This window comes from Oncorhynchus clarkii, chromosome 13 (assembly GCF_045791955.1).
Source record: "Oncorhynchus clarkii lewisi isolate Uvic-CL-2024 chromosome 13, UVic_Ocla_1.0, whole genome shotgun sequence".
In the NCBI taxonomy this organism is placed as follows: Eukaryota; Metazoa; Chordata; class Actinopteri; order Salmoniformes; family Salmonidae; genus Oncorhynchus; species Oncorhynchus clarkii.
In genome coordinates this window covers 42,179,617-42,198,039 of record NC_092159.1, presented here as the reverse complement: position 1 = coordinate 42,198,039, position 18,423 = coordinate 42,179,617, and the positions used below count along the sequence as shown (strand labels likewise).

The 18,423-nt window shown below is 44.4% G+C and overlaps 1 protein-coding gene across 1 annotated transcript in view; it reads right to left on the bottom strand.

The window, feature by feature from the left end:
• Positions 1-16,800, bottom strand: part of LOC139364744 (myocardin-related transcription factor B-like) — a 45,572-nt gene extending 28,772 nt beyond the window's left edge. Inside the window, exon 1 of the mRNA XM_071101772.1 lies at positions 16,680-16,800. The gene's annotated coding sequence lies outside the window, so the exon portion shown is untranslated. The remainder of the gene's footprint in view (positions 1-16,679) is intronic.
• Positions 16,801-18,423: the final 1,623 nt, after the last annotated feature.

Genomic DNA, 18,423 nt, shown 5'->3' with positions numbered 1-18,423 from the left:
GTCTGCGCATGCTCTGAGGATGGTAGCACAATCGATATGCTGATAGAATTTAGGGAGTCTTGTTTTCAGATTAGCCTTGTTAAAATCCCCAGCTACAATGAATGCAGCCTCAGGATATGTGGTTTCCAGTTTACATAGAGTCAAATAAAGTTTGTTCAGGGCCATCGATGTGTCTGCTTGGGGGGGAATATATGCGGCTGTGATTATATTCGAAAAGAATTCTCTTGGTAGATAATGCGGTCGACATTTGATTGTGAGGAATTCTAAGTCAGGTGAACAGCAGGACTTGAGTTCCTGTATGTTGTTATGATCACACCACGTCTCGTTAATCATAAGACAAACTGCGCGATGCTGAAGAAACCAGCTGGCTGTACCGACTCGATAGCGTGTCTCGAGTGAGCCATGTTTCCGTGAAGCAAAGATTGTTACAGTCTCTGATATCTCTCTGGAATGCTACCCTTGCTCGGATTTCATCAACCTTGTTGTCAAGAGACTGGACATTGGCGAGTAGTATGCTAGGGAGCGGTGCGCGATGTGCCCGTCTCCGGAGCCTGACCAGAAGACCGCTTCGTCTGCCCCTTTTACGGCGTCGTTGTTTTGGTTCGCTGGCTGGGATCCGATCCATTGTCCTGGTTGGTGGGCAAAACACAGGATCCGCTTCGGGAAAGTCGTATTCCTGGTCGTAATGATGGTGAGTTGACATTGCTTTATGTCCAGTAGTTCTTCCCGACTGTATGTAATAAAACCTAAGATTACCTGGGGTACCAATGTAATAAATTACATGTAAAAAAACAAAATACTGCATAGTTTCCTAGGAACGCGAAGCGAGGCGGCCATCTCTGTCGGCGCCGGAAGGAACCATATAAGGAGAAACCCGGCCAATTGTGCACCGCCCTACAGTACTCACAATCACACCCAGTTGTGATACAGCCTGGATTCGAACCAGGGTGTCTGTAGTGTTGCCTCTAGCAGTGAAATGCACTGCCTTAGACCGCTGCGCCACTCGGGAGCCCAGCACTAGAAGCGCTGGAATTCCATAACTACCAGAACTGCCATGACTTGATATTTCAATTGTTATTATTATTTCAAATTTTCAATAATAAATAATACATTGTAAAATGTATGAATTTTGTTACAAGTTAAGGTAGCTATGTGCCAATTCAATGGAGCCAGATGAATAAAAATACATGCCATTTAGCAGACGCTTTTATCCAAAGCGACTTAGTCCTGCGTGCATACTTTTTACATATGGGCGGCTCCAGGAATCAAACCCACAACTCTGACGATGAAAGCGCCATGCTCTACCAACTAAATCACACAGATTACATTTATTCTTAAACTAAATTGCCCTTTTAATCAAGACAATTTGGTTTCATTAAAGTGCAATAATCCGTACTATGAGCGTTAGTTAATTTATGTTCCTGTAATCAGCATACCCAGGGTGCGTGTCTGTCCCACTGAGTAACTTGATGCCTAGTTATGACATTACGTACGAGCGCATGACAATATTCCTCTTCCCATAGATGCCTGAGGCAGATGATTTTCCTTCTGTAAATTACGACCAAGAGGCAGATGCGGGTGTAAACATGTCTAGACAATGGGCTGCCTGTATGACTCAAGAGCTGACCTCTTCCTGACACAACAACTCTGCTATCTCAGCAGGGGTTTGATTCTGTGTAACCCACAAGGCCTACTGGCAGTGGATTGGTTTCACAATAGTGTAGAAATCAATACTTGTCCCCTATAGATTCTTCAAAATACACATGATGCCAACACTAAATCTTTGTCCCTTTGAACTGACACAGCATAAGTATTTCATAGGTTCCTTGTGTACCACAAGGTTAAACCCCTAGTTAGCATGAGGCCACCTCTGTTGGGGCCGAGGCGACAGCTCAAAGCCTGCCTCACCCGAGTTCACTTGCAGTCCACTGAATTGGGATGTACCGTGTCACCACCTAGGGCAGGAAGTGAGCCACATAGTGCACATGACTAAGCATTGAGTGTCAACGCAGTAAGAATTCCACCCTATCCTGGGGGTTAAAAGTGTCCTCATGGATCCATGGTCTATTGTGTTTGTCCTCGTGGTTTGAGTAGATGCAATTTGATGCTAAGTAGCTGAGCCATGTCAAATCCGATTACAATGCAGACTCATTTGAGACTTGTTGGGACACATCTGTAGAAAAAAACTAACAGACATGGGAGGCAAAGCCTGTGATCTGCTTGTTATCTGGATCATTCATGAGAAGACACAGACAGTGGTGAGATAAAAAAAAAATCATTATGTCCTATCAGGAAATAGTAATACTTAAAAGCAGTTGAGCACAACAGGAGTTAGAACAGTAGAAGTTGAAATTGAAAAACCCACAGTGGTGACGGAAAGAGGATTGTGAGGAATGGGAAAAAACTAGAATGTATGTGGAATAGAGAAAAAAAATGGTATGTTACCACATTACACATTTATAACTTTGAACCTCAATAAACACTCACTGACTCACCACCAGTAAGCCAGAGGAGGTCAACTGTATGGCTAAAAATAGCTGATAGTACTCGCCAAAAAAAGCTGGAAAAAATACAGGGAAAAAAGCCTCCTTTTCCATGTGTGCTTAGGCCATATGGGTCTCACCACACTCAGAACTGCACAAAAGAAAACAGTGTGAGACTGACTACTGCAGCACTGCAGAAAGAGGGGGACTTCCTCATCCTTAACTCTTCTTCTTCCCCACCCCCCAAAATTCCCCCATTTCAAACACCGTAAATTTCCCATAAGTCTAATAAATTCTCCAGTGGCCATGACTGAGAACTTCACACATGGCGTCTGACCCTCCCAGGGCCCAGGCAGCGGAGCGGGCCGCTGCACTCAGCATTGGGTCAGTGGAGGAGGGGGCGGCTGGACCAGCCGACCGCAGACAGAAATAGCCTTCCGCTTGGCCGTTGGCATGTTGGGACTCATGGCGTGGGCCTGGGAGGAGGGAGGGAGTATCTGTTTTGGTCTACAATCACAGTTGGGGAGTACTGCTCTGCTTTCCAGATGGCAAGTTTCCATTCAAACAATGTTACTGGGAGAGTTTGAGGTCTTAATTTAGTCCAAATAAAATAACCTATGAGGCAGATACTACTGCAATGGCACAGATATACTACACAACACAATGACCTGTGGTCCAATATTACCAAATGGGGATGTAGCCTATACTTCTTGATATTTTACTATTTCAAATTCTAGTATATACATTTCCTTCAGAAAGGATTCATATTTCATACTTATTCCACATTTTGTTGTGTTACAGCCTGAATTAAAATGGGATTAAATCTTCTTTTTTTTACTCATCCTCTACACACAACACCCCATAATGACAAAGTGAAAACGTGTTTTTAGAAATGTTTGCAAATTTATTGAAAATGAAATACAGAATTATCTCATTTATATAACTATTCACATCCCTGAGTCAATACATGTTAGAACCCCCTTTGGCAGTGATTACAGCTGTGATTTTTTTCTGGGTAAGAACTGGATTGTACAATATTTGCCCATTATTCTTTTTAAACTCTTCAAGCTCTGTCAAGTTGGTTGTTGATCATTGCTAAACAGCCATTTTAAAGTCTTAGCACAGATTTGAATGCCGATTTCAGTCAAAACTGTAACAAGGCCACTCAGGAAAATTCAATGTCATTTTTGTATGCAGCTCCGGTGCATATTTGGCCTTGAGTTTTAGGTTATTGTCCTACTGAAAGGTCAATTTGTCTCCCAGTGTCTGTTGACAGCAGACTGAACCAGATTTTGCATGTGCTTAGCTCTATTCTGTTTCTTTTTATAAAAAAAACAAGCTTTGCCGACGACAAGCATATCCATAACATGATGCAGCCACAACCATGCTTGAAAATATGAAGAGTGGTACTCAATGATGTGTTGTGTTGTATTTGCCACAAACATAATGCTTTGCATTTAAGTTAATTTCCTTGCAACATTTTTCGCAGTTTTACTTTAGTGCCATGTTGCAAACAGGATGCATGTTTTGTGATATTTTGTTCTGTACAGGCTTCCTTCTTTTCACTCTGTCATTTAGCTTAGTATTGTGGAGTAACTACAATGTTGTTGATCCGTCCTCAGTTTTCTCCTATCACAGACATTAAACTTTAACTCTTTTAAAGTCACCATTGGCCTCATGGTGAAATCCCTGAACGGTTTCCTTCCTCTGGGTGTGTAGTGACTGGGTGTATTGATACATCATCCAAAATGTAATAATAACTTCACCATGCTCAAAGGGATATGCAATGTCTATTTTTTTTGTTTTACCCATCTACCAATAGCTGACCTTCTTTGCCCAGGCATTGGAAAACTTCCTTGGTCTTTGTGGTTGAATCTGTTTTTGTCACGTTCTGACCTCTATTTCCTTTGTTTTGCATTTATTTAGTATGGTCAGGGCGTGAGTTGGGTGGGCAGTCTATGTTTGTTTTTCTATGTTTTGGGGCAGTTCTATGTTTTCGGCCTAGTATGGTTCTCAATCAGAGGCAGGTGTCATTAGTTGTCTCTGATTGAGAATCATACTTAGGTAGCCTGGGTTTCACTGTTTGTTTGTGGGTGATTGTTCCTGTCTTTGTGTAGTGTTCACCAGATAGGCTGTATTAGGTTTCACGTTCCGTTTGTTGTTTTCGTATTCATTTAGTTATTTCATGTATCGTCATTTATTTCATTAAAATACAATGAACAACCACCACGCTGCGCTTTGGTCCGCCTCTACTTCACAAGAAGAGAATCGTTACAGAATCACCCACCACAACAGGACCAAGCGGTGTGGTAATGGGCAACGGAGAAAGCAGCAGCAGGAGCAGCGCGAGGAGGTATGGACATGGGAGGAGGAATTAGACGGAAGAGGACCCTGGGCTCAGCCAGGAGAATATCGCCGTCCCAAAGAAGAACTGGAGGCGGCGAAAGCGGAGAGGCGCTGGTATGAGGAGGCAGCGCGGCGTCGTGGATGGAAGCCCGGGAGTCAGCCCCAAAAATTTCTTGGGGGGGGGCTAACAGGGAGTATGGCTACGCCAGGTAGGAGACCTGAGCCAACTTCCTGTGGTTACCGGGGGGCTAGAGAGACCGGGCAGGCACCGTGTTATGCTGTGGAGCGCACGGTGTCCCCAGTGCGGGTGCACAGCCCGGTGCGGTACATTCCAGCTCCGCGTATCGGCCGGGCTAGAGTGGGCATCGAGCCAAGTGCCATGAAGCCGGCTCTACGCATCTGGTCTCCAGTGCGTCTCCTTGGGCCGGCTTACATGGCACAAGCCTTGCGCACGGTGTCCCCGGTTCGCCTGCATAGCCCAGTGCGGGCTATTCCACCTCGCCGCACTGGCAGGGCGACCGGGACCATTCAACCGGGTAAGGTTGGGCAGGCTCGGTGCTCAAGAGCTCCAGTGCGCCTGCACGGCCCGGTCTATCCGTCACCACCTCCACACCCCAGCCCTCCGGTGGCAGCTCCCCGTACCAGGCTGTCTCTCCGGCCCATCCGTCCAGAGCCTTCCTCCTCTCCAGCGCTGCCGGAGTCTCCCGTCTGTCCGGCGCCTCTGCCGGAGCCTCCCGTCTGTCCGGCGCCTCTGCCGGAGCCTCCCGCCTGTCCGGCGCCTCTGCCGGAGCCTCCCGCCTGTCCGGCGCCTCTGCCGGAGCCTCCCGCCTGTCCGGCGCCTCTGCCGGAGCCTCCCGCCTGTCCGGCGCCTCTGCCGGAGCCTCCCGCCTGTCCGGCGCCTCTGCCGGAGCCTCCCGCCTGTCCGGCGCCTCTGCCGGAGCCTCCCGCCTGTCCGGCGCCTCTGCCGGAGCCTCCCGCCTGCCCAGCGCCATCTGAGCTTCCCGTCTGCCCAGCGCCAGCGCCGCCCGTCTGCCCAGCGCCGCCAGTGCCGCCCGTCTGCCCAGCGCCGCCAGCGCCGCCCGTCTGCCCAGCGCCGCCAGTGCCGCCCGTCTGCCCAGCGCCGCCAGTGCCGCCCGTCTGCCCAGCGCCGCCAGTGCCGCCCGTCTGCCAGGAGCCGCCAATGCCGCCAGTCAGCCAGGGGCCGCCAGTGCCGCCAGTCAACCAGGGGCCGCCAGTGCCGCCCGTCAGCCAGGGGCCGCCAGTCAGCCAGGGGCCGCCAGTGCCGCCAGTCAACCAGGGGCCGCCAGTGCCGCCAGTCAGCCAGGGGCCGCCAGTCAGCCAGGGGCCGCCAGTGCCGCCAGTCAGCCAGGGGCCGCTAGAGCCCCTCCGCCCGGAGCAGCTGCCCCTCTGTCCCGAGCAGCTGTCCCTCTGTCCCGAGCAGCTGTCCCTCTGTCCCGAGCAGCTGTCCCTCTGTCCCGAGCAGCTGTCCCTCTGTCCCGAGCAGCTGTCCCTCTGTCCCGAGCAGCTGTCCCTCTGTCCCGAGCAGCTGTCCCTCTGTCCCGAGCAGCTGCTTCACCTCTGTCCCGAGCTGCCCCTCTGTCCCAAGCAGCCCCTCTGTCCAGTGGGGTCATTGAGAGGGGTGGGCATGGTGAGTAAGCCACGGAGGCGGACAATAAGGCGGACTAAGACAATGGCGAAGTGGGGTCCGCGTCCCGCGCCAGAGCCGCCACCGCGGACAGACGCCCACCCAGACCCTCCCCTATAGGTCAAGGTTTTGCGGCCGGAGTCCGCACCTTTGGGGGGGGGTACTGTCACGTTCTGACCTCTATTTCCTTTGTTTTGCATTTATTTAGTATGGTCAGGGCGTGAGTTGGGTGGGCAGTCTATGTTTGTTTTTCTATGTTTTGGGGCAGTTCTATGTTTTCGGCCTAGTATGGTTCTCAATCAGAGGCAGGTGTCATTAGTTGTCTCTGATTGAGAATCATACTTAGGTAGCCTGGGTTTCACTGTTTGTTTGTGGGTGATTGTTCCTGTCTTTGTGTAGTGTTCACCAGATAGGCTGTATTAGGTTTCACGTTCCGTTTGTTGTTTTCGTATTCATTTAGTTATTTCATGTATCGTCATTTATTTCATTAAAATACAATGAACAACCACCACGCTGCGCTTTGGTCCGCCTCTACTTCACAAGAAGAGAATCGTTACAGTTTTTGAAATTGATTGCTCGACAGGGACCTTACAGATCATTTTATGTGTGGGGTACAGAGATGAGGTAGTCATTCAAAAATCAAAACTATTATTGCACACAGAGTGGGTCCATGCAACATTTGTACTCCTGAACTTATTTAGGCTTGCCATAACAAAGGGGTTGATTATTTATTGACTCAAGACATTTCAGATTTTTATCTTTAATGAATTAGTAAACATTTCTAAAAACATAATTCTAATTTGACATTATGAGGTATTGTGTGTAGGCCAAAGAAACAAAATATAAATGTAATACACTTTAAATTCTGGCTGTAACTATACATCAGCAAGGGCATTGAAGATGAAACGTGGCTGGGTCTTTCAGCATGACAATGATCCCAAACACACCGCCCGGGCAACGAAGGAGTGGCTTCGTAAGAAGCATTTCAAGGTCCTGGAGTGGCCTAGCCAGTTTCCAGATCTCAACCCCATAGAAATCTTTGGAGGGAGTTGAAAGTCCGTGTTGCCCAGCAACAGCCCCAAAACATCACTGCTCTAGAGGAGATCTGCATGGAGGAATGGGCCAAAATACCAGCAACAGTGTGTGAAAACCTTGTGAAGACTTACAGAAAACGTTTGACCACTGTCATTGCCAACAAAGGGTATATAACAAAGTATTGAGATAAACTTTTGTTATTGACCAAATACTTATTTCCCACCATAATTTGCAAATAAATTCATAAAAAATCCTACAATGTGATTTTCTGGATTTTTTTTCTCATTTTGTCTGTCATAGTTGAAGTGTACCTATGATGCAAATTACAGGCCTCTCTCATATTTTTAAGTGGGAGAACTTGCACAATTGGTGGCTGACTAAATACTTTTTTGCCACACTATATATACACTACATGACCAAAAGTATGTGGACACCTGCTCGTCGAACATCTCATTCCAAAATCATTAATATGGAGTTGGTGTTGGAACGTTGCTGCGGGAACTTCTATTCAGCCACAAGAGCAATAGTGAGGTTGGGCACTGATGTTGGGCGATTAGGCCTGGCTCGCAGTCAGTCGTTCCAATTCATCCCAAAGGTGTTCAGTGGGGTTGAGGTCAGGGCTCTGTGCAGGCCAGTCAAGTTCTTCCACGCCGATCTCAAGAAACCATATCTTTATGGACCTCACTTTGTGCATGGGGCATTGTGATGCTGAAACTGGAAAATGCCTTCTCCAAATAGTTTGCACAAAGTTGGAAGCACAGAATCATCTAGAATGTTGTATTCTGTGGCGTTAAGATTTCCCTTTACTGGAACTAAGTGGCCTACCCCAAACCATGAAAAACAGCCCCAGACTATTATTCCTCCACCAAACTTCACAGTTGGCACTATGCATTGGGGCAGGTAGAGTTCTCCTGGTATCCACCAAACCCAGATTCGTCTGTCAGACTGCCAGATGGTGAAGAATGATTCATCACTCCAGAGAACGCGTTTCCACTACTCCAGAGCCCAATGCCAGCAAGCTTTACACCAGTCCAGCCGACACTTGGCATTGTACATGGAGATCTTAGGCTTGTGTGTGGCTGTTCGGCCATGGAATCCCATTTCATGAAGCTCCCGACAAACAGTACTTGTGCTGACGTTGCTTCCAGAGGATGTTTGGAGCTCGGTAGATTATTTGTATGCACTACCCGCTTCAGCACTTGGCGGCCCCATTCTGTGAGCTTGTGTGGCCTACCACTGAGCCGTTGTTGCTCCTAGACGTTTCCACTTCACAATAACAGCACTTACAGTTGACCGGGGCAGCTCTAGAAGGGCTGAAATGTGACCAACTGACTTGTTGGAAAGGTGGCATCCTATAACGGTGCCACGTTGAAAGTCACTTAGCTCTTCAGTAAGGCCATTCTACTTATATACAGTGGGGAGAACAAGTATTTGATACACTGCCGATTTCGCAGGTTTTCCGGTGTTAGGTTTTCCGGTGTTTCCGGTGTTAGAGGTCTGTAATTTTTATCATATGTACACTTCAACTGTGCTAAATTTTTTTTTTTTTTAAATCACATTGTATGATTTTTAAGTAATTAATTTGCATTTGATTGCATGACATAAGTATTTGATCACCTACCAACCAGTAGGAATTCCGGCTCTCACAGACCTGTTAGTTTTTCTTTAAGAAGCCCTCCTGTTCTCCACTCATTACCTGTATTAACTGCACCTGTTTGAACTCATTACCTGTATAAAAGATACCTGTCCACACACTCACTCAAACAGACTCCAACCTCTCCACAATGGCCAAGACCAGAGAGCTGTGTAAGGACATCAGCGATAAAATTGTAGACCTGCACAAGGCTGGGGTGGGCTACAGAACAATAGGCAAGCAGCTTGGTGAGAAGGCAACAACTGTTGGCGCAATTATTAGAAAATGGAAGAAGTTCCAGATGATGGTCAATCACCCTCGGTCTGGGGCTCCATGCAATATCTTACCTCGTGGGGCATCAATGATCATGAGGAAGGTGAGGGATCAGCCCAGAACTACATGGCAGGACCTGGTCAATGACCTGAAGAGAGCTGGGACCACAGTCTCAAAGAAAACCAGTAGTAACACACTACGCTGTCATAGTTTAAAATCCTGCAGCGCATTCAAGGTCCCCCTGCTCAAGCCAGCGCATGTCCAGGCCCGTCTGAAGTTTGCCAATGACCATCTGGATGATCCAGAGGAGGAATGGGAGAAGGTCATGTGGTCTGATGAGACAAAAATAGAGCTTTTTGGTCTAAACTCCACTCGCCGTGTTTGGAGGAAGAAGGATGAGTACAACCCCAAGAACACCATCCCAACCATGAAGCATGGAGGTGGAAACATCATTCTTTGGGGATGCTTTTCTGCAAAGGGGACAGGACGACTGCACCGTATTGAGGGGAGGATGGATGGGGCCATGTATCGCGAGATCTTGGCCAACAACCTCCTTCCCTCAGTAAGAGTATTGAAGATGGGTCGTGGCTGGGTCTTCCAGCATGACAACGACCCGAAACACACAGCCATGGCAACTAAGGAGTGGCTCCGTAAGAAGCATCTCAAGGTCTTGGAGTGGCCTAGCCAGTCTCCAGACCTGAACCCAATAGAACATCTTTGGAGGGAGCTGAAAGTACGTATTGCCCAGCGACAGCCCCGAAACCTGAAGGATCTGGAGAAGGTCTGTATGGAGGAGTGGGCCAAAATCCCTGCTGCAGTGTGTGCAAACCTGGTCAAGAACTACAGGAAACATTTGATCTCTGTAATTACAAACAAAGGTTTCTGTACCAAATATTAAGTTCTGCTTTTCTGATGTATCAAATACTTATGTCATGCAATAAAATGCAAATTCATTACTTAAAAATCATACAATGTGATTTTCTGGATTTTTGTTTTAGATTCCGTCTCTCACAGTTGAAGTGTACCTATGATAAAAATTACAGACCTCTACATGCTTTGTAAATAGGAAAACCTGTAAATCGGCAGTGTATCAAATACTTGTTCTCCCAACTGTATCTGTCAGGAATGGGTGTGGCTGAAATAGCCAAATCCAATCGTTTGAAAGGGTGTCCAAGTACTTTTGTGTATATAAAGGGTATATATACATGTATATATATATTTCAAACATGTAAAAGTAGCAATGGAGACAAGATGCTAGAGAAAAACATTTTTATAGTGTGAGGACAAAATGAAAATCTGTCTCTTGAAAGAAAGTTGTTTCTTAGAAGGCCAAAGAGGCCATGGAGAGCAGAGACCCATCCCCAGGGGCCTTAATGTGTTTGTTAGTGGACAGACCCTAAGTGTCCTTTGTGTAACACAATCACCAGCCTGCAATCCCGCTGACTCAGTGGGAAATGCGTTCGATTCACTGCTCATCACTAGCACTCACTGCCCTTAGATTGACATGCTGTTCATGTTACTGAAATTGATGCTGTGCCATGGAAATGTAATGCTGGGAATCAGGTCTAACTGCATAGGGAATCGGGATGATGTCAACCGGGAACATTCCACTGGAGGGTAGTACAGTGGGGCAAAAAAGTATTTAGTCAGCCACCAATTGTGCAAGTTCTCCCACTTAAAAAGATGAGAGAGGCCTGTCATTTTCATCATAGGTACACTTCAACTATGACAGACAAAATGAAGAAAAGAAAATCCAGAAAATCACATTGTAGGATTTTTAATGAATTTATTTGCAAATTATGGTGGAAAATAAGTATTTGGTCAATAACAAAAGTTTATCTCAATACTTTGTTATATACCCTTTGTTAGCAATGATAGGTCAAACGTTTTCTGTAAGTCTTCACAAGGTTTTCACACACTGTTGCTGGTATTTTGGCCAATTCCTCCATGCGGATCTCCTCTAGAGCAGTGATGTTTTGGGGCTGTTGCTGGGCAACACGGACTTTCAACTCCCTCCAAAGATTTTCTATGGGGTTGAGATCTGGAGACTGGCTAGGCCACTCCAGGACCTTGAAATGCTTCTTATGAAGCCACTCCTTCGTTGCCCGGGCAGTGTGTTGTTTGGATCATTGTCATGCTGAAAGACCCAGCCACGTTTCATCTTCAATGCCCTTGCTGATGGAAGGAGGTTTTCACTCAAAATCTCACGATACATGGCTCCATTCATTCTTTCCTTTACACGGATCAGTCGTCCTGGTCCCTTTGCAGAAAAACAGCCCCAAAGCATGATGTTTCCACCCCCATGCTTCACAATAGGTATGGTGTTATGTGGATGCAACTCAGCATTCTTTGTCCTCCAAACACGATGAGTTGAGTTTTTACCAAAAAGTTATATTTTGGTTTCATCTGACCATATGACATTCTCCCAATCTTCTTCTGGATCATCCAAATGCTCTCTAGCAAACTTCAGACGGGCCTGGACATGTACTGGCTTAAGCAGGGAGACACGTCTGGCACTGCAGGATTTGAGTCCCTGGCGGCATAGTGTGTTACTGATGGTAGGCTTTGTTACTTTGGTCCCAGCTCTCTGCAGGTCATTCACTAGGTCCCCCCGTGTGGTTCTGGGATTTTTGCTCACCGTTCTTGTGATCATTTTGACCCCACGGGGTGAGATCTTGAGTGGAGCCCCAGATCGAGGGAGATTATCAGTGGTCTTGTATGTCTTCCATTTCCTAATAATTGCTCCCACTGTTGATTTCTTCAAACCAAGCTGCTTACCTATTGCAGATTCAGTCTTCCCAGCCTGGTGCAGGTCTACAATTTTGTTTCTGGTGTCCTTTGACAGCTCTTTGGTCTTGGCCACAGTGGAGTTTGGAGTGTGACTGTTTGAGGTTGTGGACAGGTGTCTTTTATACTGATAACAAGTTCAAACAGGTGCCATTAATACAGGTAATGAGTGGAGGACAGAGGAGCCTCTTAAAGAAGAAGTTACAGGTCTGTGAGAGCCAGAAATCTTGCTTGTTTGTAGGTGACCAAATACTTATTTTCCACCATAATTTGCAAATAAATTCATTAAAAATCCTACAATGTGATTTTCTAGATTCTTTTTCTAATTTTGTCTGTCATAGTTGAAGTGTTCCTATGATGAAAATGACAGGCCTCTCTCATCTTTTTAAGTGGGAGAACTTGCACAATTGGTGGCTGACTAAATACTTTTTTGCCCCACTGTATCTCATGAGGTGGGAACATGTTGTGCAAACAAATTCACTAGAACTAACATTCCACTCAACCCAAATCAAAATGAGGAACAAATGTTTGCCATGACTATCTGAATCATGTTCACACAGAAAACATGTCGCTCTTGTAGTATTCATATTACATTCAAGTCTGTCCGCATGGGCCCAGCAAAGTGCTGTATACACTTATAATTCCCCAGAAAAGATTAGGAATAACATTTATTCATTGGAATAAATGGTAACAATAACAGCGTCAGAACAGTGTAACAGGCCTCCTGCCTGAATACGGACAGACAGCACAGTTGGGTTGAGAAAACACAAACCAGAACACCAAGGAACCACCATTTCTGGCCTGCCCCTCTCCCTGCGCTGTGCTGCCTCACTATGAATACACAGAGATGGGTAGTATTTATGTTACATGTATTTGAAATACACAATTAAGTATTTTGTCATTTGAATTACACTGGGCCGAACTATACCAATGTATTTTGTAATTGTTTTCAAAATACGAAAAACTTTTCTTTATCATTTTTTTTATAGCGGTTCACATTTTGTGCCCCCCCTTTACCCTGCATCGGTATCAGAAGTCTGATGGCACTATGGTGTGATAAGAACACCTGCTAAATGAACTAAATATACACTGAGTGTACAAAACATTAAGAACACCTGCTCTATCCATGACATAGACTAACAAGGTGAATCTAGGTGAAAGCTATTATCCCTTATTGACGTCCACTTCAATAAAATTCACTTCAATCGGAGTAGATGAAGGGGAGGAGACAGGTTAAAGAATTATTTTTAAGCCTTGAGACAATTGAGACATGGATTGTGTGCCATTCAAAACGTGAATGGGCAAGACAAAATATTTAAGTGCTTTTGAACGGGATATGGTAATAGCTGTCAGGTGTGAGTGTGTCAAGAACTTTAACGCTGCTGGATTTTTCATGCTCAAGAGTTTCCCGTTTGTATCAAGAATGGTCCACCACCCAAAGAACATTCAGCCAACTTGACACAACTGTTGGAAGCATTGGAGTCAATATGGGCCAGCAACCTTTTGAAATGCTTTCCTCACCTTGTAGAGTCCATGCCCTGACAAATTGAGGCTGTTCTGCAGACAAAGGGGGCACAACTCAATATTAGGAATTGTTATGCCCTAAGCTCTAAGTTCCTCAGTGCAACACATCACTAAGGATCTATCATGGTCCAAACACACCAACACAGTTGGTGAAGAGGGCACGACAGGTGGCTGAAAATATTTGGCATGGGACATCAGATCCTCAAAAAGTTCTACAGCTGCACAATCGAGAGCATCTTGACTGACTGCATCACCGTTTGGTATGGCAACTGCTTGGCATCTGACCGCAAGTCACTACAGAGGGTAGTGCGTATCTCCCAGTGTATCACTGGGGTCGAGCTCCCTTCCATCCAGGAACTCAATACAGTTGTTCTTCCTTTAAAAGTGGCGGCGTACTGTAGCACAGCTTGCAGGGTGCCGCAGAATTCTATGGCACGTTATTTAAGTGTCAGCCATTGTTGCCAGAATGACACAATTTACCACAATATGCCACCATCTACCACAAAATGGTAGCGGCATAAGTTCAAAACTTTTAAAGAAAGAACCACTGTACCAGGCGGTGTCAGAAGAAGGCCCAAAGTCTCCAGTCACCCAAGCCACAGACTGTTCTCTCTGCTCCCGCACGGCAAGCGGTACCAATGCACCAGGTCTAGGTCCAAAAGGCTTCTTAACAGCTTCTACCCCCAAGAAATAAGACTCTTGAACAGCTAATCAAAGGGCTACCCAGACCCCTCTTTTACACTGCTGCTACTCTCTGTTATTATCTATGCATAGTCATTTTAACTCTACCTACATGTACATATTACCTCAATTACCTCGACTAACCGGTGCCCCTGCACATTGACTCTGTACCGGTACCCCCTGTATATAGCCTCGCTATTGTTATTTTACTGCTGCTGTTAAATTATTCGTTACTTTTATTTGACATTTTTACTTAACACTTTTTTTCTTAAAACTTCTTAAAGCATTGTTGGTTAAGGGCTTGTAAGTAAGCATTTCTACACCTGTTGTAATCGGTGTATGTGACAAATACAATTTGATTCGATTTCTATCTTATCTTTTACTCTGCATTGTTGGAAATGGACTCTCGATGCAAACTTAACTTCTCACCAGCCCTGCAAAAACACTGCAGCATGAACTACTGAACGAGTGTGAGAACATTGATGCTGTCCAGGCTAGCTGCTTCAATAAACAGACTTTAAATATACAACTTTGCCCTTTCGTAGACCCTTGTAAAACTGTATTGTAAACACACTTCTTCCATTAGTTGCAATGGGCTCATTTCATATTGCCAGACACACCAACATCGACAGAAAACGGTAGCAAAGAAGAAAAGGAGTGTGCAATTTTCCAGGTGGTCTGCCCTTCAAGAGTTTGTCATTGATTTGACAATTTACTTTGTATAGCATTGCATCTGCAACAGCGCAACAGAGATGAAATAAACGATGAAAGGAAGTTTATGACAGTGGACAGTCATGTAACATACATGTATTCCTTCTCTCTCAAATTCAACAGAAAATGCAGAACACACAGCACCTCTCGCTCCCTCTCTCTCTCTCTCTCTGCATTCATTGGCTGTCATCTCCCCAGAGCTGATTGACTTCCTGCCTCCACTTTGGAAAACAGAAAAGTTACCCCGATTACAACCGTTTCCTTCCTTCCTCCATCCCTCACAGTGCTGCTGGCTCAGATGGATACATGATTTTCTCAGGCCCTACACCCACAGTCACATCCATGTGCATCATACAGTGGGGAAAGGGTGCTGGGAGAGCAATCTGGCTCAATCTAGAAACGGTTTTCCCTTGAGAGACGCTTTCTGGTTACATGGGTTTGTTTGGGGAGTGGGATTTCAAAACGAATGATGTGTGAAAAGACTTCAAATATATGTTGTGTTTGTTGACAGTGTTAAGCAGCATATAAACGCCCAGAGTTTTAACAGACCGTCTGGGGGCATATTGATGTTGTGAACTCTCATGCTGACCTCTGTGATACTGAACAAGATCAACAGGTGTTTAAAAACATAATACTCCAAAAGCTTACACATGTTCATGACCTTGAGCGGCACATATTTTCAGCATTTGGAGTTAATCATTAAAGCGTCAGGCAGCGGTAGAAACAATAAGGAACTAGAAACAGAGCTGCCATGTCTATCAACATCATCTTGATTTGATTTGACAATAACAAAGCGCGGTTCCCCACCTCTAGTTCGGTAAAAAAAATAAGGGATGGCGCTGGGAAAATGTAACCTCTCTCAAATTCATAGACATAGCTATGGACTCAACGAATGACAATCCATGATATCAAAATGATCGTTTTAACCATGTTTGTCTACCTTTTCTTTGTTTACAAATGTTGAAAACACGCTTATATTTTGGGTTCCGATGTGGTATGACATTTGAACTAAGCACATGAAGCACTAACAAGTTATATTCTTCTAGAATCATTGCGTACATATCATGCATTTATAAGTCAAAAATGGATGTAGTGACTGCTGATTGCGCCTTTTAACATTTAAAAGACTTCATCATATAAGAACTCTACATCTAATCTAATCTAGCTCAAATCACCCCACTACGAGCTGTACTTAATTGGTGACGTCTGGGGCTATTGTCAAATAGATAGACACTATTTCAAAATGTCAGGTGTGTTAGGTTACCTAATAAATTATCAGAAAAGTTGCATGGTATTGTGTTGTTAAAAACTGGTCACGCACATTCGTTTTTCAACATAAACTCAACATACAAAACCTGCCATTATCGTGAAAATAGGCTGTCAAGATCTGCCATTATGTTTTTGCCAAATCTAGCCCCTTGACATTGTATCCAATGTTCATCACTTATTATTGCACCGTTACAATGCATCACCAAAGCAACCGGTGGCAGTGGTGCATTTTGAAACAGCCATGAAAAACAGTGACAGTAGAATTATTGAAACATTGACATGCAAATCTTACCGATTTTCCTTTGAGTTCGTTGGTATTTGTCTCGATGGAACGGAATTGTCGCTTGTTTGAGATGATTAATAAATAAATAGCTATTTGTTTTTCTTCGGTGAAAGTGAAATTGTTGGTCTTGGAAAAAGATGGCTGCTCCTCGGCTGGAGTCGATGATGTAATCTGAATTTAACCCTTTGATGTGTTCAATGGATAGGGTTTAATCCCTGCTCCGTCTCATTCAGAATTCAATATAGCCTTCATAATTGTTTTAAAATCACTGCATCATTTGTAAATGTTTGATATACAGTCATGTCCTTAATTATTGGAACCCTTGATAAAGATGAGCAAAAAATACTGTATAAAATAAATAATACAAATACTGAGCGATATTGTATGCTCCAAAAAATTGGGAAATAAAAAAAAGTACTAATACAATTGTACAGAAAAAGTGACTTTGTTAAGCAAGTATTAAAAACAATCTAAAAATATCTACATTTTTTACACCCCTGGTTTAATTAAGTAGAAAATAATCCCATACCTCCTTTAAAATATGGTGGTGGATATTTGATGTTATGTGGTTATTTTGCTTCCACTGGTCCATGCTGGGGCCATGTTTAGGTCATCGGCATCATGAACTTTACCCAGTACCAGGATGTTTTTAGTTAAAGACCTGGTTGCCTATCTTCCAGCAACACAGTAAGCCCAAGCGCACATCACATTCCACAAATAAATTGTTAATTGGCACAAATTCAACATTTTGCAATGCCCATCTCAGTCTCCAGACTTGAACCCTATTGAAAACTTATAGTTTGAATTGAAGAGGGCAATCCATAAGAGCAGATGAAGGATATCAAGGATCTGGGAAGATTCTGTATGGAGGAATCGTCTAAGATCCCTCTCAATGTCACGTCCTGACCTTAGAGAGCCTTTTTATTTGTCTATTTTGGTTAGGTCGGGGTGTGATTTGGGTGGGCATTCTATTTTTTCTATTTCTTTGTTGGCAGGGTATGGTTCCCAATCAGAGGCAGCTGTCTATTATTTTTTGGGTGATCATCAAATAAAGAAAGATCTACGCTTACCACGCTGCACCTTGGTCTACTCATTCCAACAACTGTCGGGACACTCAATGTGTTCTCCAATCTCATAAAACATTTTAGAAAAAAGGCTCATTGCCGCTATCCTCACAAGGTGAGCTATTGAAAGATATTGAAAACAGGGGGTGCCAATAATTTTGACCCCATCTTTGAGATTTATAAAAACTATTTGTGAAATGTATTGTGATACTATCATGAGCAGTGTCCGGGTTTCTTACTTTTTCTCATCTTATTCAACTGTTACCATGCACCTGCAAAAAAGATAGCTCAGATGTGCGAGTGCCTTTTGAGCAATTGTATTAGTATGATTAATATAATTTCCCATTTTTTTAGCATACAATATATCTCAGTATTTGTCAGTGGTGTAAAGTACTTAAGTAGTACTTTCAAGTATTTTTACTTAAGTAGTTTTTTCGGGTATCTGTACTTTACTTTATTATTTATATTTTAGTCAACTTTGACTATTACTTCACTATATTCTTAAAGAAAAGTATGTACTTTTACTCCATACATTTTCCCTGACATCCAAAACTCTTCATTACGTTTTGAAATGCTTAGCAGGACAATAAAATTGTCTATTTCACACACTTATCAAAAGTTATCCCTGCCGCCCCTGATCTGGTGGACTCACTAAACACATGCTTCGTTTGTAAATTATGTCTGAGTGT